This window comes from Rutilus rutilus, assembly GCF_951802725.1.
Source record: "Rutilus rutilus genome assembly, chromosome: 17".
Lineage (NCBI taxonomy): Eukaryota > Metazoa > Chordata > Actinopteri > Cypriniformes > Leuciscidae > Rutilus > Rutilus rutilus.
The window spans coordinates 29042094-29066712 of NC_140230.1; the positions used below are offsets into that span (position 1 = coordinate 29042094).

Here is a 24619-nt window from a genome sequence, read left to right on the forward strand (position 1 = left end):
CAGATAGAGTGATTTGGAAGGCTTGGTTGTTTTCCCAACTCTCTCTACTGACAGCAGTGGCAGTCGCATATCATTTTAATGAACCCCTCTGTTCTTCTCAGAGGGTCAGTCAACTACACTGCTGCACCTCACACTACAGCACACCTGGCTTTAACTTCCGGGCACACACACACACAAATTCATTTTACCCAACTGACTGCCCTTTACCCCAAGGGCATGAACACGGCTTGATCTCGTACCCTTTCTTCTCTGGCTGGGCTCAAATAACAAACACGGATTTGAATGGCTTTTGATAATTAAAGCAGGGCTCTCTAATAAAGTTCACATGGCAGTTAATGTCCCCTCAGCGGGATGCAGGCGACGACCGTCTGTCCGCTCTTCTGATGTGTGCACGTGTGTATGTGTAAGAGGATTGTATCACACACTCTGTGGCCTTTGCTCACATTAGTTTGACTCTCAGATGTTAAAACAGAAGCCCAGCTGCATATCAGAGACAAGAGCTAGAGAGGAAGGTCAGCAAAACAGGTCAGAGCTGTTCAACTTCAGATGGATCAGTTTCAAGTTTTATTTCACTTATTTACTGTGCTTCTGTTGCGTGTTATGGGGATTTTTGATTGACTTGTGTCCTAAATCTGTCTGGTGAAGATAGATGGCTGATCCTCCTGTATATCAGGATTCTAAACACATGTTTGCATTGTCTTTCTCTCTCTGTCTCCTTCTCTTCTCCATGCTCTGGTTTAAGCAGAATGCTGCAGGGTTTTGTGTGTGTTCTGTGTTCAAACTGAGGTTTCAGCTTAAGTAAACCTCTCTAACAGGCCAGATCAGTCTGAAGGAACTGGGTTGAATGCTGAAGTGTGTAATCTTTTCGAAGTTAAAAAGGGTCACACTGTGGCTCTGTATCAAAACATTTATCTGAGCAACCCAACAAGACTGACACAGCTAGAGTGGCATGGGTCTACATTGGCATGCTTTTCTAAAAAAGAAATTCATTCATTCATTCAGCAAAAATCATTAAGTTGAACCAGTTATTTTCAAAATATTACTATTTTGATCAAATAAATGCAGTCTTGTTGAGCATAAAATACTTATTTCAAAAACATTTTAAAAAAAGTTTCCAGACTACATTTAAAATAAACAAAAAAACATTAATTTTCTCCATTGAGCAATATATTAGCAATACGAATGTGTATGTCTACAACTTTGGAAGAATGTAAACTATTTATTAATTAATTAACAATTTGTTTATGTAGGGTAAATATAAAAATAAAAATAAAAGATTGATATAACATAAAACTCGTATGTGTATGTATGTAAAACGTGTATGTGTGTGTGTGTGTGTGTGTGTGTTTGTGTTAATTCTCTCATGTTTTCATTGTCAAAACAGCAAAAAAAAAATCGATTCTGAGAATCTGATTGGGTGAGACAGGAGCCACATCATAGCCAGAGGACATTTGACCTCTATCACTCTCTGTCTCTTTCTTTCTTTTTCACTTCATGCTCCAGCGTGTGTCCAGGCCCTGCAGTGCATCATAGGAAGTGGCAGAAACAGCACAGAATCCGAAAGAGCCTGTTAGGCCTTTACGTGTGTGTGTGTGTGTGTGTGTGTGTGTGTAAATAGGAGAGCTGAAAGTGTGTTTCTTCAAGCTCTGCATCAGTGTGTGCAAGTCTCTTTGGGCATCACAACAGCCACGCCAGTTGGCCTCAAGTTCAGAGCGGATAGAAGGCTCTAGACGCCTCTACACTGAGAGATAAGCCACAGCTCGAGGAAAAGGGAGAACGGGACCGCCATCACCCCCTAAAGCCACAAACACATACTTTACCATGCATTTTGCTTTCCTGCCTTCAGACATCAACCAAACATACACACACTAAAAACTTGGCCAAGAGTTGGGAAGAAGAGCCATGTGAGGGATCAATGGGATTGAATTTAAGTAACTCTTTATGATCAAAGCCTGTTCCTGTGTCCACTGACACAGTCTTCGATTTACCCTCACAGACATTTCAGATATCTGCTACATACTTCCAACAACATGTTTATGTCATATATATTTTATTTAGTCAAGCCAAGCCAAGCCAGAAATGTCTACGATGGAAAAAGTGTAGAATTTTCCTACCACTGTGAATTGGACGTCACATGCTCAGAACATCCTGCTCACTTTGATCTTTCAGCATCCTGTCATGTGTCCCACTTCACACACATTTCAACACCAACAAACACAATACCTCGCTCGAAACCACCTAACCTAGATGCTGAGAGACACAAAGTAACCATACACACCTGTACAGAACACCTGTTAATAATATCCAAAAGAAGATTGCATGGACTGACCTTCACTGACCCATTAAACCTTTACTTTAAAAAGAGGAGAATTGAATTTAGCATTTTCTGTAGAAAAGTAATAGCATTTCTCTTCTCAACAAGTCACATTACTTGTGGTATCATATGCTGAATTTTACACTCACTAGACTCACACTAGATTTAAAATCTGATCCCATTCACACAAAAGCGGAGTAGAATTTAGATCCCTATTCACAAACAACGCATTTCAACTTCCAGCTGGAACTGTTTCAGACTGGAGATGAGACACATCACGATTTTATTTCTCTGGAAAAGGTGGCTTTGATTTTTCCAGACTGTTCTGATGACAGCTCCGATCTCTGTTTGTTTAGCCCTTTGAACAAAGCGTCCTTCATCCTGGCTGCCAGCACCTGCGGTTTCTATGCTGCCTCTGTTTACTCATCCTGAGAAATGGACTTCTCTGAATACCACACAAATTCCTATGATGCGTGTTCCCAAAGACTGGCTTTCCGTAGCCGATTGCCAAGGCTGGTTGGGTTGGTGCAATACTCGGTTGAGAAGTTTAAGGTGGAGAGAAAAAAAGATATCATTCATATTAAATTTCAAAAGAAAGAAATGCATTTTATGGTATTTACAATGGATGTCATTTTACAGTGATCATAACAGACAATTAATGGGTTGTTAATACTTTTTTTTGGGGGGGGGGGGGGGGGGGTAATACTTTTTTAGCATATTAGAATGATTTTTGAAGGATCAATGTAATGATGCTAAAAAATCAGCTTTGCCATCACAGAAATAAATAACATATTAAACTTTATTTAAAAAAAAAGAAATTATTTAACTTATCAAAACTATATGATTATCACTGACAAAAATGAATCCTTCAGCTTTAAAGCAATTTTTTTTTTGCAGTGTAGGCAATATTGTTACAGTGCTTATTACCTATATGAAGTGACAGAATAAAACAATAGACCAATACACAGTCATGTCTGGCTGAGTTTGAAGAATTGTACAAACATGGGCTGAGAAAGGGCTATAGGCTATGTGCACAAGCGTCGCGACGAACTTCCGGTATTGTCAGAAGTTGGCATATCAGTTTCCGGTTTACAACTGTCTTCATCGGCATCCGCTATAAACAAACAAGATGAGTGCTGCTGTTGTACGAAATAAAGAGATATAATGTGCGTGACACATCTAAGTTTCTAAGAACTGCAGGTGGATCTAACGGCCGTTTCACACATCTCCGTGTGCAGTGTGTGTGTGTGCGGTGCAGGAGCAGCACGCGCTATATGCTTCCCATTATGATGCGTTTGCAGTGAATAACTGATTCACGGCAGTACCACAAACACTTACTATTTTTATTTAAAATCCAGAAGTTACGTTGCAACTTTTATTTAAAAAAAGTTTTGTCAGCATTGCGATTCTCTTTGTACACACATACACTCTTTAATGGACGCATGCACGTTTAAACACAATTTAAACAACGTTGGGCTATTATTCCATGCATTACGTATTAAGCAAGTGGCCAAATATTTAACTGTAAATTGACAAAAACAGCCGACTCTCATGCCTTTTCTTTTCCATTTAAATTTTATTAAAATAAATCTTGCATGTCACAAAGAACTTGTTTTTCCACCTCCACGAATGAGACGTGTGTTGTTCATATGTCGCCTTGTTGAAGTAAATTGTCGTATGTCATAATTTCGGCTTTTAATGTCATTTATGACTTAATGTCATGATTTCTGCTTAGTATGTCAATTTCAACTGCATTATTATGAATATGCAAGTCAAAGTTTTGACTTTTCATCTCATAATTGTGGATTAGTATCATATCGTCTTTTTATGTCATATTTTTATTGATGTTTTTTTATGTGGTGAAAATGGGCTTTCATACTAGACGGTTAAGGGTCGTCACAAAAATTTTCAAAATCGTGCAGCAGTTAATCGCATCAGAATAAAAGTTTGTGTTTATATGTGTGTGTAGCCTACTGTGTATAATTATTTTGTATATATAAATACACACATGCATGTATGCATGCGTTTCCCTGAGAACTTTGCATGCGTTCGCTCGTAATAGAATGCAAAGGTTTTGTGAGCGAAATTGAAGCTCAAATGGCTGTTAGCGACTTTAAGCAGAGCAAAGTGGCACACAGCAGTGCTTACCCAGATAGCAATGAGTCGGCGGACCACCGTCGGCGCTCCGGCGGCAGTAGAAGCGGCAGAATGGCGACATCGCAAACACGTTGGACGGCGCACCGCCGGCGGCAGCCGCTTTTTAAAAGCGGCTGTCCCGCCGCCGTTATATTTAAGGCGGCCCTTCCGCGGCCCGCTGGAGGCAAGCGCTATTTTCGAGCGACCTGCCGCCGCTTATTCTGGCTATATATTTATATATAATATTTAATATTTATAGCATGCAGTTTATCAAGAATAATGATTGCTCAAACCAGACAAATATCCATTTGGCATTTTTATTCCACATTTCAAAGTACATTAACTGTCATTTAAACAAGATGTGTCAGATCACTGAAACATTACAGAAAAATAAATAAATCAATATACTAACATGCAGGTTTCTTATTAAATTTTGGTAAAAAAAACAAACAAACAAAAAACAGCCTTACAAGCAAATTACAACTCTTACAATAATTGTTCATATAAAGAGGACAGCTCTAGGGTGAAAAAAATTACCTGTAAACATTATGACAAGTAAAGAGAATACTTGATACGAAATAATGTGCAGGATACCAAATAAATCAAAGTATGACATCACATTTACAAGCCATTTCTAACAATAGGTTAAGTGGTAGTAATTTATAGTAAAGCTCTGGAGTAGAATAGACCATTATAGCTGCAATGCTGACCTGTGCCACAAGGACTTACAAGCATTATTTGAAAAAAGAAAAAAAAAGAAAGTAATTTCCACAGTTAGTGAGTATAGTGTGACACTTCTGACTTCTTTAGGGGTCTTGATGTTACTGACTGCAAGATAAAGAAAGGATTCCAGTTGTCAGTGATTCTAGGGTGTCAGTAGTCAGCCGTGGTCGGCTGTGGGTCCCTCTCAGCTGTGCGGTGCCTTTTTCTGCCTTTACGGTCAGATGCTCCTTTCAGGTAACGCGAAACATTAACCTAGACCGCTTCATCAGTGGCATCCTGGGTTGCCAGGTTCTTCCGGATGGCTAATTTAGAAAATACAGATCTGTCATTTCATTTGAATTGCATGACGCCATACACATCTACTTAAATATAATTAAAAAAATATCCAACTTACTTTGAACAATGGTCTAAAGGAACATGTCTCTAAAACTTGCTTTATCCCCTACACCAAGCTGAAAATCCAAAAAAGTGTTACAAATTACATTTCTCTGAAGCTTGTGAAAGGCTAAGGATTCAGACTGTAATATATGCAGTATACAATCTTAAATTTTACTTTTTAGATATGGCGTTATAATCAGCAAACTTACAAATTGTTCCTGGAGCTTTTTATCCTGCTTCAAACTGTTGTCAAGACACGGCAAATCTTCCTGGGTGTGTAGGGGAGTAACAGATCCCCTGACAGGGATAACTCCAACAGACACAACATCGCCAAACTCTGCAAGACGTCACAGCATAAGGGTCTGATCTGCACCTACAGGGTTTCCCAGAATAAAATAGTCAGTCCTGGTCCCTCAACTACTAAACTATGACATTTATATCTAGGTCTACTACATGTACAGGTAGCCCCAGTGGGAATTAAACCAACAACCACAGGTGCTGTTTGCAAGTTGTACCTGATTGCCCAGTGCAAGCAAACGTCTTCAACATTGTTGAACTTGCTTCACCTGCTCTTGAAGTAAGCCGCTGTCATCCGAAGCTACAAAATGAAAGGCATATGGTAATTTTGGACTTACATCACACACAAAGAAGTACATTAAGAAACAGTGCAAGTTCTCACCTGCTCGTGCATTGCTTTCCCTCAGGGCTTGGTTCTACATTTAAAAAATAAAATAAAACAAACAACTAAAGGCACTATTTGCAATACTGTTAAAACACTGGACATTAAGACATAGGGCTAGAATATACCTTCACAGATGAAAACTTCATGCTTGACACGAGATGCCATTGGAGTACAAGGGCCAACAATAGAGCAATGACTTTCTCCCTCCTATTGATAATCATTGACATGTAAAAATATGTTTGAAGTTATTGCATACATTTCATTAATTGGACTTAAATGTAACACTTAGTTAAGCGCAACGTATTACATACCTCCAGAGTTTTCACCCATATGCTGCCAGGGTAAATTTGCTGCCGGGGGAGTAAAGCTTAGTACTTGATGAGCTGGGGGAGCAAACATAACAGCTTTCATTTCAATGCAGAGTATTGCATATTCAGTAATGAAACAATAATTGAACTGTGCAAAGCTAATGGAATGTACAACACACCTCAACACCTTTCATCCAGAAACTGCTGCAGCGAATTCCATCAAGTGTCCTAGTGAAAAACAGATTATGATTAAAGGATTCATCATCTTAAAGTCAGCATGAAATCAAATGTTACAATTTGTATTTTTATATGTAATATTGTAGTGTTTATGTAAATGATTCATCTGTGCACTTCTTTTTTTATTTTTTTATTCATGTACCCTTATAATATTTAATCAAATACATTACCCTTCCCTCCCCCCTCGAAACGACTTATCTTCCGGTCATGTGCAATGGCGTGGCAACTCCCCTCAAACCATTAGTCTGCTATAAGCAGAGATGGAGAGGAGGAGCGCTAGAGTAAAACCCTGCTCCTCTATTCAATATTCCCTTTCACTTGGAAATACGTCACAACATTGGAGAAAAGTCGTTTGTAACTTCCAGTTCATGCCAACTTTAAATAGAAGCAATAGTTTCCAAGACAAAAAAACTTCACAAATAACATCACTTACTTGTACTCAAACTCTTGGCGGATTCTGGATTACTGGGGAGAAACCTGGTTCTAAGAAAGGGGAAACATAAATTTGATGATGATAATAATAATAATAATGAATGAAAGATTCCGTTATCCACAATAAACAGACAAATAAATTACACAGATGAAATAAAGGAAAATCAAATGTACAAGTCAGACCCATTTACCTGCTCCCTTCATGAACTTAAAATGATGTTTCTCCCAGGTGCTGTGTGGAGGTGTGCAGCGGATGGCTAAATTGTTCCTTTTTTGCCAATGGCACATGCCCTTCGCTGAGCCACTCTTGCTGAACCACTGCAAATGGCAGATCCTCCTTGTTGATAAACTGAACAATGTGAAGCATCTAAAATAGAAGACACATTAGCATAAAGTATACTTTTTGATTATTTTTTTTCAGGCAAAATCAACAACATTAAAATGCTCACCCCTTCGAAAAAGCAGTAATTTTCACAAGTGGATCAACAGAAAACCATGTTCAGACAAACAAAATCATATAAACAACCTACATCGTTATTATAGTTAAACTAGTATATCATAGTTAAACTAGTCTTTCTAGATGTAAAGTTTGGCTACCTACTGTGGCTAGATACATTTAACATGTAACGTTAGAACATGCTTGAACTCAGTGTAAAAAAGGTGAAACAGCATGTGGTAGCGAACACTCTAATCTAGACTAGCAGCATAATTATGTTTAGTTAGAAAACAACACAAGTTATACTGATCAGTCTTTCTTGTCGTTAAGATTTTGCTAACGTTACCATTCCCACGTAGGCGGCAGAATAATTGTCCGTAGTTCAGGAACTGTAACGTTAGTTAATTCGACTGACCAATACTACCTTAAACCACATGTACTCACACTTGTATAAACATACATAACAGTTAAACATACTTAGAAGAAGAAAAAAAACTCAACGCCAGGAAGAAACGAAGTAACGTTAGCCTAGCTATGGCGGAAACATGGCGGAAACTTTGCAAACAAGGCTAACTTACTTTAGCTTGACTAGTTAGGCAAGAACAGATCTTAAGAAGAAGAACTAAAAACAATGTCAAAAATGAACATAGTAATATTGCGTTACACAAAAAGGAAAAATGTACTTACTTAAAAGATCGTATATTTCCTCTCTCCAAATACTGAAACCGTGTGACGAGACGAGTAAATCTGCTTCAGTTTTTTAGGTGCTGCCCCTCTCGACCGGTGGAGGTACTTCTCTGTTTGTGCTTTAACACTTTCTTAAACATTTGTACAGGTCGCAAAACTCGCAATTGCAAACTGCAAAGTAATCCCTTATACATGTAAAAGGTAAAATAAATTAAAAATTGAGCTTGTAAAACAATGAAAGACATAACCACAATTTCCAGGAGTGACAGAGAGACAAAATATTTATAAATATTTCACTTTATCCTTCAGGTCAAAACAGGGATTTTCATGTTTCTCATAGACATTACCATGGTTGCAAATTAATAAAAAAAAATATAAAGCAAACCCAAGATTTTGGCCAAGTTGCAGATGTCTTTCACTGTTCACTGATTTCAAGCATTGGTGAAAAATCTAACTTCATCCATGTATTCTGCTAAATTGTTCATACCATGAATGAAATATTTATTTTAAAAACGAATCAGAATCAGAAAGATATTTATTGCCAAGTAAGTTTTACAAAAGGAATTCTGTTTGGTCTATTGGTGCATCTCAAATTGTGCATAAATCAAAGAAATGTAAAGAATTGTCACCTTAAGTGAATAAAATAATTATATATATTTTACATATTATCGCTTCAGAGTTTCAAAGTAATTTAAATGTAATTTCCTAAACCTTATCATGGAATCAGAGTCAAATCTGTTATAACCCCTAATGGCTTTGGAGCAACAACAAAAATTGATATAATTCACATAATAATTATAATCGCTTTAAATGTGAAAAGTAGTTAAGATGCTGTCAGTTTCACTCATGGCTGGTCGATTTCAAAGCGGCTTGCCGCCAGCCGGCCGCGGTTCATTTAGACGGCGGCAACCGCCAGAGAGAATGAAGTCGGCGGCCCGGCGGCTGTTCGCCGGCGGCATCTCGCAAGAAATGGGAGTGACGTATTCGGCGGCAAACGCTTCATCGCCGCCAGCGGGGCGCACCTATAGCCGACAGCTTGGGGCCAGCGGCAAAAAGAAGCCGTGCCGATATTTTTTGCTATCTGGGTATACATAACGTTACCCATGCTAACAGGTTAGAGCTTTCACACTGCACGCGGTTGCAGTCCGTCGATCCGTTCCAGGTGCGGCAAATATACAGCATACAGAAGTGCAGAGATCGTTATTTCCGCACCGAGTCTATTTTTGCTGTGCTGCAAACGCTGAATTAAAGTGACAGCGCATGTTTCGTGGTCAAAATGAACAAAGATTGACCTGAAAATGTAGTAATTTCACCATGAATGGGTTTAATTAAATAAAATGTAGAAATCTCACCATAAATGCATTTATATAGGCCTACTATTATTTTTCAGTCATCTTTTTACTTTTAGAGGACCGGGGTAAAGCAAGGTAAACTACAATTTACTTCAACAAGGCGACATATTGAACAACACTCGTCTCATTCGTGGAGGTGGAAAACAAGTTCTTTGTGACATGCAAGATTTATTTTATTAAAATTTAAATGGAAAAGAAAAGGCATGAGAGTCGGCTGTTTTTGTCAATATACAGTTAAATATTTGGCCACTTGCTTGAGCAACTTAATATAAGTAATGCATGGAATAATAGCCCCACGTAACGTTGTTTAAATTGTGCTTAAACGTGCATGCATCCATTAAAGAGTGTATATGTGTGCTCCTGCACCGCGCGCGCGCACACACACACACACACACACACACAGCACACGGAGTGTGAAACGGCCGTTAGATCCACCTGCAGTTCTTAGAAACTTAGATGTGTCACGCACATTATATCTCTTTATTTCGTACAACAGCAGCATCATCTTGTTTGTTTATAGCGGATGCCGATGAAGACAGCCGTAAACCGGAAACTGATATGCCAACTTCTGACAATACCGGAAGTTCGTCGCGACGCTTGTGCACATAGCCCATTACTATCAACCATTGGCAAGGACAGAACAGACTGATTCTTTTTTTCCTTTGTTCACCCTCTTTGTTCTCCTCATTTTAACAATGCATCCATATTTTAAGAGACAAGGTATGCAATGACATTAATAAATAAGCAGCTTGCCACTTTTGATGCCTGTTCACAGCCAACGTTTCTGTGTCCTTGCACCCTTGGAACAAGCTTCTTGGCCATAGCTTCTTTCCATTTCCGTTTCGATCTTGTCCCTACTTCTCTTTACAATTTTTTTTCTTCTTTTTTTTAAATAGCTGACATGCTCAGTGGTTACAGCCAGGTCGGCGTAGCTGTCACACTGCCTCAGTGCAACCCAGGTGTTAACGCTACCGCTGCTAGAGTCAGCAGGGCTAAAGCGCATTTACTCCAACGCTAGGTCACTGACTTGAAGGGATACCCCCCTGAGGGGTGGCAGGTCAGGTGGAAGGAGGGACGATGCTGGGTACCGATCACCTGACAGCGGGGGCACAATGCATCTCCCCCGTCTAACCCCTCGGGGGGTTTTCTTGTCTACCTGTCAGCAAAGATTTGGGCATGTCGCCTGCCATCTCACACCCAGTTTCATACATGACCACTGTTGCACCCCAGGGGAAATCAACACTTGTGAGCGCACCATGTAGTACCACATAAAGGCCAAAACTTAATCAGAACGGGCAGTGATTTTCAGACATTAAGGGAAATCCTCCAAAATCACCTAGATCTACATTATAGGGGAAAAACAGGAGGTGAATTTGCTTGTAAAGCACAGACCTGCAGGAAATAGCTGACAGAGGGGAAAATACACAATTTAAATCTTTTGAGAGAAAAGGAACGGATAGGACGAAAGGATGCAACCGAATGTCAGAGTGAAATATGACATCAATTAGCACAGCGTGGCGCGTAATAGGAGTTGAAATGGCAAGCTCTGAGAACAAGAGCGGCTTCGAAGAAGGACGATTATGATAAATGCTATGGTCTTTAAAGTGCTGACGACATCAACGGTCAGGATGAGCGGCTTTGGGAAGTTTGGTCCCAAAACCAGGGTTGCGCCCTAAAACGCATGCTCTCTGAGAAGGTAGCCTACTTCTTTTGAATAAGTACTATATGAATGTGTATGAACATATCTGGATGTTCTACATTCATCATTTTGTCATTGTCATGTGACCTGCCAGTTTCAGTTGCATCATTTCACTGCCATTCACAAATCCTCTCCTGTGGCCTCATGGGATTGCAAAGTATCCATTTGATATGCACCTCAGAATCTCATCGGAAATATTTTTGCCTACTATTTTACATACCATTTTTCGCCTACAATATAGTGATTTCAGATGCAGACCAAGCCTTTAAAACAACTTGTTTGGTATGGGATGTGCTGAAAGCGGATTCGTATCACTCAGCGACACAGAGAATAGAGCTCATTCACACACACTCAGCCTGCCTCTAAAGTGCTTTGCTTTACAAGCAGGCGGGTGACCCTGTTGACCTTTGGCTCGGGTGCTGATATGGGGCCCTCTTTGAAGAACGAGCGCACGTCCCATCCCTCCTTTTTTCATTATCCTCCCGGTTTCAGCTCAGTCAAGTGCGGTACAGCGTGTAAAAAAACAACAACAAGAGCGGGAGAAGCGGGGTGGAATGAGAGCGGCTGGCAACTCTGTGTAATTTAATGAAGCTGAGAGAGAATGTTTACTCCACTCGCTCTGAAAGTCCTTTCACTGTTCTTTATAATTACAGATGAAATAAGCTGCCTCAAATAAGGAATTTCTTACTTCAGGGTTATTTTGCTATGCATTAAAAAGGCGTTCTGTTGTATTATCTTGCAGAACAAAGAACAGAGAGCGAATGATAATTGAGGGGGACTCAGGGTTAGAGGGACAAGAGGCAAAAGCAAATGAAAAATAGTGATTGAATGAATAAGTAAATAAATGAGATTCTATTCTATGTCAGCATCAGGCATGTGCTTTTTTTGTATGAACTGTATATATGTGCATATTTGTGTGTATTTATTTATGCAATAATAAATGCACAAAAAATAACAATTGCAATGTCCAGAAATCAATTTCAATAGTGCACTGAGTTGAATCTATCGACATAGAACTCATGTTTAATGTGATAGTTTCATCCTTACATCTACTATAATTCAATATATTATTAGGCCCGAGATTCTTTACATCAGTGAATAAATACATAGATCCTCAAATAATGCTTGTGTATCTTAATGGTCTGGTGGCAAAATTTTGCTAAGTGTGTCAGAGGTTCTGGGTTCTAATCCGCCCTCGTATAGTTTATTCATTAAAACCAGCTTATTATGTTCATTAGTAATTGTATATCAAGAGCGTATATCAAGATTGTATATCAGAGATAAAATAGAGATATAAAGTTTGTGCATATCTTAATATAAAATAAAAGTGAATTGAGCTTAGTGCTGTGTATTTGTTTGCCAATTAATTATGCACACCTGAGAACACTAAGGCCTGGTTTCACAGACAGGGTTTAGATTAAGCCAGGATTAGGCCTTAAAATGTCATTAACCTGTTTTAAGATATGTCAGTGCAAGTTGCTTGCAGTTAAGACAGCTCAAACATGCATTTTAATCAGGGACTAGTCTTAAGCCTTGTCTGTGAAACAGGGCATAAAAGGCTACAAATGAAGGAAGCAAGAAATCCAAAACTCAAGATATGCTGGTCTTTTCAGCCAGGTGCTTATTCATTTTTAAGCAAAACTTTAGAATGAAACTCTTAAGCGCATGTCTCAATGTTCAACACCAAACCCAAAGGAAATGAGACAGGAAGCTGGCATGAAGTCAACCGTGAGGCCTGACACTACACTGAATGGAAGCATTAGGAGCCTCCCTGGCCTGAACCTGTCTGAGTCGACTCACTCGCAGAAGAGCAGATGAGAGATGGGAGCTGTCACGGGCTGACATGGGCAGCGTGTTGTTCTGCGTGTTTTGGGGGAGGGGGGGCGCTCCAGGGCTTTCACTCTCTCTCGCTTTTTAGAAGTGTGGAGAAGGGTTTTGATCTGCCAGATCTTTGGGCCCTACACAAGTACCGTCTGTCGAGTCGTCCTGTGAAATGGAGATGTGCGAGCGAGTGCCCCTCACTCTGTTATTGCTGGGTTCTGTCAGAACAAGAGAAAAGCCTCTACAAGTATTTATAGCATGGAATATTGAGATGAGTGAAATCAACACACACCCAACTTTCAACAATATGCATAATGCACTGCACGCGTGCATGGGTCATGAACACAAAACCTGAGAACTGTTGCTCACTCAGGGACATTACAAACAGGCAGAGTCCCATGTTCACTAAAATAACCATCTCATGAGAGTTGGTAACCGCTCTGACCAATTCATTCAGTGAAGGATTTGTTAGACTGATTATCTTCTGAGTTTGTAAATCTTTTTGAATAATTCAATAAAAGAACCTGTACATAAGGCTCATGTGGAAGGACAATCAAATTCAGTTTCAAGCAAACCTACAAAGTCTGAATGTGAAAACAGCTTACAATAATAACTAAAGTCATGATGTTGTGGAAAGGTGGCAGTCTGAAGGGTTTAAGAAGGTGAGCACAGTGGGAGTACAGGACTTCCCGGCCTGGTAGTCTCTGGACGAACTCCATATAGCCCAGATGAAGGCAGCTGGATGCCCGGGCTGAGGCCCAGGGAGAGCTCGCTCCAGCTTCATCCTCTACCCATCACAGGGCTAGAGAATCCAGATGGACTCCGGCAAGGGAAATCAGTGCTTCATCTGCTTTGGACGCAACTAGAAAAACCTCTGTCGTAAACAGCGCCCCACGGGAAGTCAGACCATTGCAGAATCCAACAGTCCGTCCAAACTCTGGGTGCATTTCACTAGGACATTGAGGACATGCATTCTCTATTAAGTTTGACATAAAATGCTCTAAATTTATTGAAAAAGCAAGGACGTGTTCACTTTTTCAACCGGAGTGACATATTTACTAGAGTTTATGAGCAAGACAAGGTGACTCTGACTCAAGTGATAACTTGAGTCAGAGCCACTCTGGAATCAGTACTGAAAAGCTGTAAAGAACAGACAGACTGCTAGAACACGTAAGTGGAACATCATGAGATTGTATAAGGACTTCTCAATACAGAAGATATGCTTTACAAAACAAACTTGAAGTTGTATTTCTGACATTCTTTTATGCAGGTGGAGCGCCAGTAAGAAGACAAAACACATTCTGTGCTGAGGGTCCCTTACAACCCATGATGGCCCACACTTTTACACTTTGTGTTTAGCCTGCTTTGACAGACAGCTGCTAGATTAACTTATTTTTTTCCAGAACGCTATGTTTAATGAGCAAATAACTGACTGGTAATGACTTATTGTGAACTCAGGGTCTAAAATTCAATTCTGCCAACCATAGATTTTTCAATATTTCATTAATCAATTAGCAAACGCCATCACACACTTGCAGGTGATAGGTGCATGGGAAGAAGTAGGTAAAAAAAATCTACAAAAAACAAGAAACTCCCGCACACTGTCAGTACTTGCAAATGAGTATCAACATTTTATTAGCAATGTTTCGGTATATGCCTGATGAAGGTCGTGAGACCGAAACGTTGCTAATAAAATGTTGATACTCATTTGCAAGTACTGATAGTGTGCGGGAGTTCCTTGTTTTTTTGTCAATATTTCATTAAGAAATATAGTTTTGTGTGTGACAAATTAATTTTTTTTTTTTTTTTTTTCATATAGAGCATCGTACAAGTCTCCCAGAGAAGTAGTCACATCCTTAAAAACTATGAACGCACAATATTACAATTCTAGCCAATATGATAAGCCAATAATTATTTTAATAATAGGGCCATCTTATAAATCTAATCTATAAAACTTGTCCCTAAGAGGTACAAACCGTGACTTAACCACTTGGTTGGAAATGGAAAATTGTCTTTTTGTCTACTTTATTAAAATACGACAATTAAAACACAAAATAAAAAAGCACAAAGTGCTATTAAAGGGTTAAATCTTTGACACTCTATCCCTTCAAGTTTGTACTATATGATCGAAATCGAATGTAATCCTGTCTACAATGCTTTCCAGTTGTTTATTCAAGCATAATGGCTGAGCAAATCTCATGCTAACTGTAATACATCGGCACCTTAGCACACCTCTGACCACGAGGAGATCGGGCTATTATTAAAACAGTTTCAAAATAGAGACAGGGAGTATCTGAGAAGAGAAAAAACATCATTACTGAGTTGAGGGTTGATCTTTAGAGCTTTCTCACCCAACAAAGTGAAGAGTTGGCATAGCATTCTCCGGTTCAAGAGTTCAACTTGTGTAAAATTCAGTCCTGGGAACCTCCATCTCATGCTACAGTGGGCACAGTTGCAAAGTTCCCTAGCAATTTAATCCTGTCTTGCTGAACAGGAGGGTTTCGAAGGTCGGGGAAACACGTCAAACGTCATTCAAGTTAAATTTATGACTAAGAGGGACAAACCGTGACAATCACTTGGAGTCATGGGAAAATCAGAGAATGGAAAATTGTCTTTTTGCCACCCTACTTGCTCACCCTGCTATTAATTTGTATAGTCCTTAACTAAGTGAGGCATTTGCTAACTGTGTAAGATGACACAGTCTTTTATGTGAGCCCTCTGAGGCCAGGTAGTATCTGCAGATTCTTCGTTTCTCTCTCTCTCTCTTCCTCTGTCAGGACTCTCCCAGCAGAAACACACGAGGCAGAAAACTTCAAAGGAGTCCCTCACACTCGCTAGGAGCACAACTTCAAAGCTTGGACTTGTTACTCACTGCAAATATGTGTGTTCAGCTAAAGCTCACCCAAGATAACAGCCCCAAATACACTGTGGCAATTTCATACTGGATTCAGGCACCACTGCAACCTGAGAATAGACTTCTGCGGCATAATTAAAAGCGAGTGTTTGGGACGGGGGAGGAAATTGTTTCAAATATACAGTCTCCTCTGAGCTGCATCCTCATTGAAATGCACCTGGAGAACTTTGTGTTACTGCTGAATGCTCCTAGAGAACTTTTGATTCAAGGGAGTCTTTGGCTCTGCGTGCAAAAACACAGGGTATTAACATTCATACAGGGATTGAACTGAATTGGACAGCTCTAAAGTATTCAAGTGAGACAGACCACCTGAAACACATTCATCCCATCACATTCAAGTTCAATTAATACAATTCATTTGATTAAAATGACCATTCTGCTCAAAACATCATGTTTGCATTTATATACGACAATTCACCATGACGTCACAACAGTAACAGACGTTCTTCCGGGTGGCAAAAGCAAAAGCGTTCCTATGACAACGCTAGTAAATTGCTTGGAAAGGAGGCCCACCGTTGACAGTAAAAGTGTAATAAAAATAAAACATTTAATTAAATATAATGCATTTTTTCATCATAATAACAACTGTGTTTAATGATATAAGTAAAAATATAATAAATATGTAATATACTTAGGCCTACACAATCACATAACTAGCAAAATACTCTCTAGCTCTTTTTTTCCAGCCAAAATAACGTGCTATATAGCCTATCATGGTCATTAAATGGCTTTCCTGAGGTAACTGTTATGTGACAATGGTTCTCCAGCTGTTATATCGACCTTTGCGCGGTTGAAAAACACTGATTGGTCGATATATCATGTTTGAGGAATATTTAGGTAAGTTGCGCGAGAAAATGGATGTGTAGTGAGAGCGTGTGAAAAGTGACAATTGTATGAGGCGCCACGTAGGATTTAAATCAAACTTCGCTGATCAATACATACATAACACACGTGCATATACAATTATAAATTACTCGCATATACATTTTTGGGATGTTCAAAATACATATATGAAATACTCGTGCACACTATAATAATGAATGCTTATGAATAACTTGCATATATAGGCTACATATAAACTTGACGCACGCATACACCTATAAATACCTATAAACTTCCATGCATATACACCTACACTCGTCTCGCACATACATATACACTCGCAGCACGCAGACACACCTATAAACTCTCGCACATAGGCCTACATATAAACTCGATGCGCGCATACACATCCATAAAACACTCGCGCATAAATAAAACGCGGATGCAATGATGCATGCTTTAGTTGTGTAGGCTATATGTATGCGAGTATAGGTGTATGCGTGCGTCAAGTTTATTATGCAATATTCATATGCATTCATTACTAACATAATATGTATGAATTTCATATTAGTGTGCACATGTATTTCATATATGTATTTTGAACATCCAATAGTATACATGTACATGCGAGTAATGTATAGGTGTATGCACGTGTGTTATGTATTGATAAGCGAAGTTTGATTTAAATCCTACGTGGTGCCTCATACAATTGCGTGAGTCTCACGGTCAATGCAGTCTCTTCATCAAAAGAGACAATTTACTATTAGTCTTGAATTTCCCCGGCGGAAGATAAATGCTCTGCTGTGATTTTGTAGATGGACCGTTTTGAGAACACACGAAGCAGAGTTGAAGGGCAAGCAGGGTTGGCAGCAGATATGTAAACGTTGGATGAATCATAATTTAGCGGGATCGTTAAGATTTCCTACTTTTGACGACACGACGTCGCTATAACCACCCACAGGAAATCGATAAAACCTTACACCTTTTGCTGTATATCTGGCAGCGTAACCCCAAACACAACACGTTTTCATCATCGTTTCAACTTTGATCAACAACAATGTTTTTAACTATGTGACTGTTCCAGTCGCCGGCTGGATCTCTTCAGTTAGTCAGTGGAAGCCGCTCGCGTTCTGCCACCCGGAAGTTACTCGGCGCCTATTGTTTACAAACATTCTGAAAAGGCCTATTAAAATCTGATTTATATTATTTAACTGTTTTTCATCATATAAAGTGAATCATAACATGTTTCAGCTACCCAAAACGCTCTTAAAGGGTAAAATCTTTGCTACTAATCTATCATTATCCTATATCTAGTTCTTGATGATCGAAATTTTAACATTTGTGAAAACAATTAAATAGTCGTTATTGGACGCTAAATATTCAATGACTGATAATAAAAAAAAGTGCTGATTTTAAGTTAAATAATAATATATATAAAAATAGTGTGCCGACTTATTTTATCAGCATTCAGTAACACACACTGACATAGTAAGCAATGTGTGAAGTCAAAAAATTTGACTCTCCCCTCTATTAAATTTCATCATAAGTGGTCACTGGAGACATATTTAAAAAGCATGTTAAAGTCAACATGGAAGAGCTTTCAAAGCATATTTTTCTATATAAAACAGAATATTCAATGAGAAAAAAATACATGGCGGGTCTTGACTGTATCCAGCGGGAGTTAACCGAATTGTGAAGTATGACAATGGAGCCAAAAAAGGAAGATTGCAGAAACATAAATCATTCACAACATGACCAGGATTATATATCAAAATAAATACTGTTGGGTGAATTATGTTTTTATGTTGGCTTATACCACGTGTAAAAAGTGCCAAACGGACACAAAAAAGGACGTGCCGACTTTTCTCCTTGTCATGTCTTGGTAACAGAGCAGTGTGAAAAGGTGTTTTGGCATGAAAATAAGCATAGCGGATATTTCAGACTCCAGCACTCCAGCACGCCAGCACCTCTTTGTTCCCATTTCTCTCCCTGATCCCAAAAAAAAAAAAAAAAACACAGACGTGCGACGCACAGCACAATTTACACATCCACATCAGTGCACACAACAGGGGCAAACACAGGCACACTGCTTAAACAGGCAGCGCTTTTAACCCCTCTGGGTGTGTGTGTGTGTGGGTTGGAAGGGTGTGGGGTAGAAGACATACACACATGATTACACAGATGTTCATCACATCACATACAAACATCACATTTATACAGAGCGAGTGTGCGTGTTTGTGTGTGTGTGCTTAACAGAGGAAGGTTTCTCAAGTAGAGAGCTTTAACACCTTGCTGTGCTGAGTTTACAGTCTACCACCTCATTACAAAAACAATCTCAGCCTCGACACGCCACACTCTGCACCACGATCGACACACTGTGTGAAATTTTTAGCTCTTTCATCACCTTCTTAAAATACTTAAAACATTTCATTCTCAACCCATCCACACCTTTTAATGGCAGCTGACGTACTGCACCCCAGAGAACAGAGGAGACGCATCCAAAAAAACTCACATTCTCAGCTTCTGAGGATCCATTTTCTTCACTGTTTCTGTCATCACAGATAATAAATAGATTACAGAAATAATGCATTTTCTCAAATAAATGTGAGGGGTTCTTGCCCAGCATTGCTATGAAGGTTGATAAGGTGCTCTGACTTTTTCATAGTGTGCTAGGTGTCAAGTGACACCAGGGTCCTCTAGGTGGTTGCTAGTTCAAAAGTGATGAAACCAATATCATTTTTGTTTGTTTTAGCAATTTTACTTCAACAAATGTATAATGTAAAAAAAAATTTTTTAAATGACCATGCAGTTAAAATCTTTCATTTTGCATAAAACTTTTACTGTAATATAATAAACATCACGCAAGCCTGCTCATCACGCACTTATAAATGATATACAGGATCTTAAATTATTCATCATTGTTTATAAGAGTAATGAAAGATTCTGCAAAAAGCACTTACGAAAAAAAGTGCGAAATGAATGGCAATGGCAAATGTTATCTCTTTCTTGGCTTGCTACTGTCACAATCTTTTTGCCAGTAAACTACATTGATAATGTCTCCTTGCAAAGTAAAGTCAATGGATGAGAGGAAAGGTAATAGACCGAGAAATAAATGAGAAAAGAAAGATACATCTTGAAAATAAGATTGACTAATCCAGATACATAGCTAATGTACAATGGTAAACTATGCATGGATATGAAATAGAGTAAAGTACAGTAAAATAAAAATATGCTAGTGGCTTATTGCTTTAATGTACCATACCTACCTATAAAATAAAAGACTGCAGAATAGGGCTGCATGATATATCGTTTTAGCATTGTTATCGCGATAGTCACATTTGAAGATGTGCAATGTCAAGTATAGGGATCGTAGTTGATCCATTCAAACCAGGCCCCATGGTTTGAAGCACATGTGATTCTCAAATTAATTGCAAAGTTTAACCATCGTTGAGCGTGTTTTAGGTCCTGTCAGTTTAAACATTCAAGCGAACCATATGAGCACAAGAAGATGCGAAACAGAACTCAATTCGGATTTCATGCGTTGTTTTCTGTGTCAGGGTTCCTGCAGGTTTCAGTTTGTCAAATTTAAGACCTTTTTAAGACATTTTAAGACCATAAAGATTGAAATTTAAGACCTACACGACGCATTGCCAAAAAATATTCAAATCAAAGAATTCATTTTATTTCAATGAATTCAGTAATTGAAAAAGCATTAACTTAATTTACAGATAAAGAAAATCACATTAGTAACCTTCCAGACCCAACAACGCGTCAGAGAAAAGAACAGAATCAGATATAATTTTTTTTATAGAAAATTGTACTTTGCATATTATAGGCCTAGGCCTACTGTAAAAACACAATTATTAGTTGATTTTAGTTGATCATAACTAGAGATGAAATGGCATGAACATTTCATTTAATTATTATAGTGCCAAAAATTATCACTGTTATTACAGAATCCCGTTCAAAAAGTACTAATACTACACAATGAAATCAATTCACCAAGTTTTATGTCGAAAAACAGCAAATAACAAATAAAATTAGCATCAATACACACTAACATAAACATTAAAATAATAGATTAAAAATGATAGCCAGATTTTAAAAGTGTCTTGCAACATGTTATATACATGTACAAGTTCAAATAAAGTTGACAAAAAAAGGTTTTTATAAAAAGATAAACCTCACATATTTCAGACTTTAATTTATCTTTTTGACTCATTCTTTTTATAAAAAATGATTTAGTGACATTTACAATACACTTTAGCTTATCTTTTATTATTAATAGTAAAATTCGGTCCGATTTTCCCGTGGCGTCTGTCGTTGCTATGCAACTCCACAATGAAAAAACAGTTTTAGTGGCTAATGGATTTCCACCGCCGAAAAACACTTGCTGTAGCTCTGTTACAAGATTTATTTACGGAGAAGAGAAAAACACCCGTAGTGTTTGGGTGCACCCGCATCCTTCATGTCTTTGTTCATGTTGCTGCGCCTGGAAAAAAACGAGCGCGCGCGCCTACATTTGAATGAACTGGAGCGCGAAAAAGACGCGATATGTGAACTGCCTCTTGGCGAGCGACTTCGACACTTTTTTGCTACTTTGTAATAACTTTATGCGGCCAGCGTTTCTGGAAATGAACGAGGGTAAAATCTTTTTTTAAGACCTGACTAAATGAAATTTAAGACCGCGGATGAAAATCTGGCTGTTTTTAAGACGTTTTAAGGCCTTAAATTTAAAGTTCAGAATTTAAGACATTTTAAGACTTTTTAAGACCCCGCGGGAACCCTGTGTGTGCATAAACAGAGCAGTTTTTTCAAATATTGTGCAGCCCAACAGCAGAACTACTAAATGACATACAGATAAGGAAATGACCCCACAGCTTCTAAAAGAGACATGTGTTTCAGATTTCCCCTGCAGGAAGGGTGACCCATTGCATCTCTGACACCCACAGTCCCCTTCCCTCCAGAAGCTCGGAGCCAGAGGTCAGTGTGACGGGTGGCCTCCAAACAGACAGTGAACATGTGGAGAGCATCCAGTAACTTTCCAGATACTGCACTCTCTGCCCATCTTGGAATACACAGACCTACTTCTATAAGTCTTGCATTTAATGCACTCCTCTAACTCAACAAATAAAAAAATAAAAATAAAAATAAAGGAAATAAAAAGTGCAAAAAAAAATAAGAGCCCATGTGACGGACAGCTCAAAGGAGAATCCCTGACACAATAATGAATAAAAATTTCATTTAAACACTGTATTATTGACAAGAAACACTCAGATAATGATAAAAACGCTAATGCAAGGCTCAACAATAGAAATGTTATTAAATGGCTATATCATTTCTAGCTTGTTTAAAGTTTTAATGAAAAATATGAATATTTTTAGCATATTAGTATGGAAGCCCATTCCCGCCACATAAGAAAAAAAAACGAGCATAAAAACTCGAAATTATGACATTCTTAAGTCATTATTATGACATAAAATGTCGAATTTATGATTTACTAAATCGAAATTATGACTTTAAAAGTCATAATTATGTGATAAAAAGTCAAAATTTTGACATACCAAGTCGAAATTTTGACATACTAAGTCGAAATTATGACTTTAAAAGTCATAATTATGAGATAAAAAGTCAAAATTTTGACATACCAAATCGAAATTATGAGATTAAAAAATCGAAATTATGACTTTAAAAGTCAAAATTATGACATAATTTTGCTCGCGCATCGCGCTCTCACACAACATAGTAGGCTATCAGTTCTGGCGTTGCTTCATATCGCAGACTGCTCATTATCAAAATGAAACACAGTCAACCAAACATATAAAAAGTTATTCTGCCTAATTTAATTGGTCTGTTGTACAATATAAAGGGCAAGCCGTGCCGCACACAGTCCTACGTGTTATTCCAAACATTTCCCTTGCTGTGAAGACGCTGATTTAGCCTATAGGCTACGTGTATTTTGGGACTCGACTGAAGTATGAAGCCTTCTTTATATTAATAGTTAGCATCCACATGTTACATTGCAAATATGAAAACTTTTGACTGAATGAGAGATGCGTGACCGTTTCGATTTAAATAAATTTGTTTAGGCTTGGCGTTTAAAATAGGCTAAATGTTGTTTGTATAATCAAGGGCACAATATGGGCTATTTTTATAGTCTATGTAGCCTATATATTATTTAATTATACATGGCTACTTATTTTTCATTCTTGTTGTTTTCTACATTAATTTAAGGATTTGTCATACAGTAAGGGCGCGCCTAAGTCAACATTTAGATTATTTAACGTTAAATGCATTATGCTTGAGTCACTTTGGAATAAATAACAGCGTGTTTCATGATAAAAACGTATATATCAACAAGAATGAAAAATAAGTAGCCATGTATAATAAAATAATATATAGGCTACATAGACTATAAAAATAGCCCATATTGTGCCCTTTATTATACAAACAACATTTAGCCTATTTTAAACGCCAAGCCTAAACAAATTTATTTAAATAGAAACGGTCGCGCATCTCTCATTCAGTCAAAAGTTTTCATATTTGCAATGTAACATGTGGATGCTAACTATTAATATAAAGAAGGCTTCATACTTCAGTCGAGTCCCAAAATACACGTATAGGCTAAATCAGCGTCTTCACAGCAAGGGAAATGTTTGGAATAACACGTAGGACTGTGTGCGGCACAGCTTGCCCTTTACATTGTAGGCTACAACAGACCAATTAAATTAGGCAGAATAACTTTTTATATGTTTGGTTGACTGTGTTTCATTTTGATAATGAGCAGTCTGCGATATGAAGCAACGCCAGAACTGATACTATGTTGTGTGAGAGCGCGATGCGCGAGCGCCATCACTGCGCCAACTGCTGTTCCACTGCTGGGGAATAACTTAATACTCTGTTATTTATAGTCAGATAATATGACATCATTCGAAACAGTAAAATGTATATTTTTATTTGTGTACATTCAAAATGACTGCAAAATATCATGCCACTGAAAAATAAATAAAACAACAAGATGCGCTGCTTTAGCGCGTCTCTGTCTCTTTAGATCTTTCTGGCGCACACCAAAAATGAACCAAAATACAGAGAATAGCCTTCTTGGCGCGCCTACTTTTGAAAGTCAACATTTAGATTATTTAACGTTAAATGCATTATTATGCTTGAGTCACTTTGGAATAAATAACAGCGTGTTTCATGATAAAAACGTGTTAGCCTACAGTCCAGAAAATAGGCTATAGGTTATAGCAAATTCAGACCAACTGCTGGTCTACACAGAGAGAAAGTCCTGTCTAGGCTCTTCTGTTGTACCGAGCCATTCGTTAGTTGTTTGATGAGAAAATGGAGCCTAGTTGCAATACACGCGTTAAGTTTTGTAAGCTCCGTGCAACTGCTGCAGCAGAGGACTATTATTACTAGAATATTAGAAATCTAATACTCAAGCTGTTTTCTCATTTTTCTACTCTTAATATTAAATAATAATAAAAACGACTGAACGAAAGATACACGGATTCTCTTGAACCGCACCACCGCGTTTGCGGCAAGCCAAAATGCTCTGTTCGACTTTTCTGAGATCCTTTACTCTTCCCTGTGGTGACGTACTTTCTGTAAGATCTGATTTTTCTGCGGTTTGAATTTTAGAAAACTGAATTTGAAGTTCTGGATTTCTTCTTCATCT

The 24619-nt window shown here is 38.3% G+C and overlaps 2 protein-coding genes and 1 long non-coding RNA gene across 5 annotated transcripts in view; 1 reads left to right on the forward strand and 2 right to left on the reverse strand.

Annotated features, from left to right (window-relative positions):
• dek (DEK proto-oncogene) overlaps positions 1–24619 on the forward strand; it is a 379089-nt gene that overhangs the window by 229509 nt on the left and 124961 nt on the right. The gene's annotated exons all lie outside the window — the stretch shown is intronic.
• LOC311275870 (neural-cadherin) overlaps positions 1–24619 on the reverse strand; it is a 124043-nt gene that overhangs the window by 81036 nt on the left and 18388 nt on the right. The window lies entirely within an intron of this gene.
• LOC311275871 lies at positions 4754–8584 on the reverse strand. Of its 3 annotated transcripts, XR_014625001.1 has the most exons (11): positions 8334–8584; positions 7402–7577; positions 7212–7261; positions 6721–6769; positions 6545–6616; positions 6359–6440; positions 6231–6264; positions 6067–6149; positions 5761–5924; positions 5568–5625; positions 4754–5475 (listed from the first exon to the last, which is right to left on the reverse strand). It is a non-coding gene; the product is annotated as an uncharacterized lncRNA (long non-coding RNA). The 3 variants fall into 3 exon arrangements; XR_014625002.1 differs by lacking the exon at positions 6359–6440 and having other exon boundaries at positions 8334–8583; XR_014625003.1 differs by lacking the exon at positions 8334–8584 and adding an exon at positions 7993–8007 and having other exon boundaries at positions 6231–6440.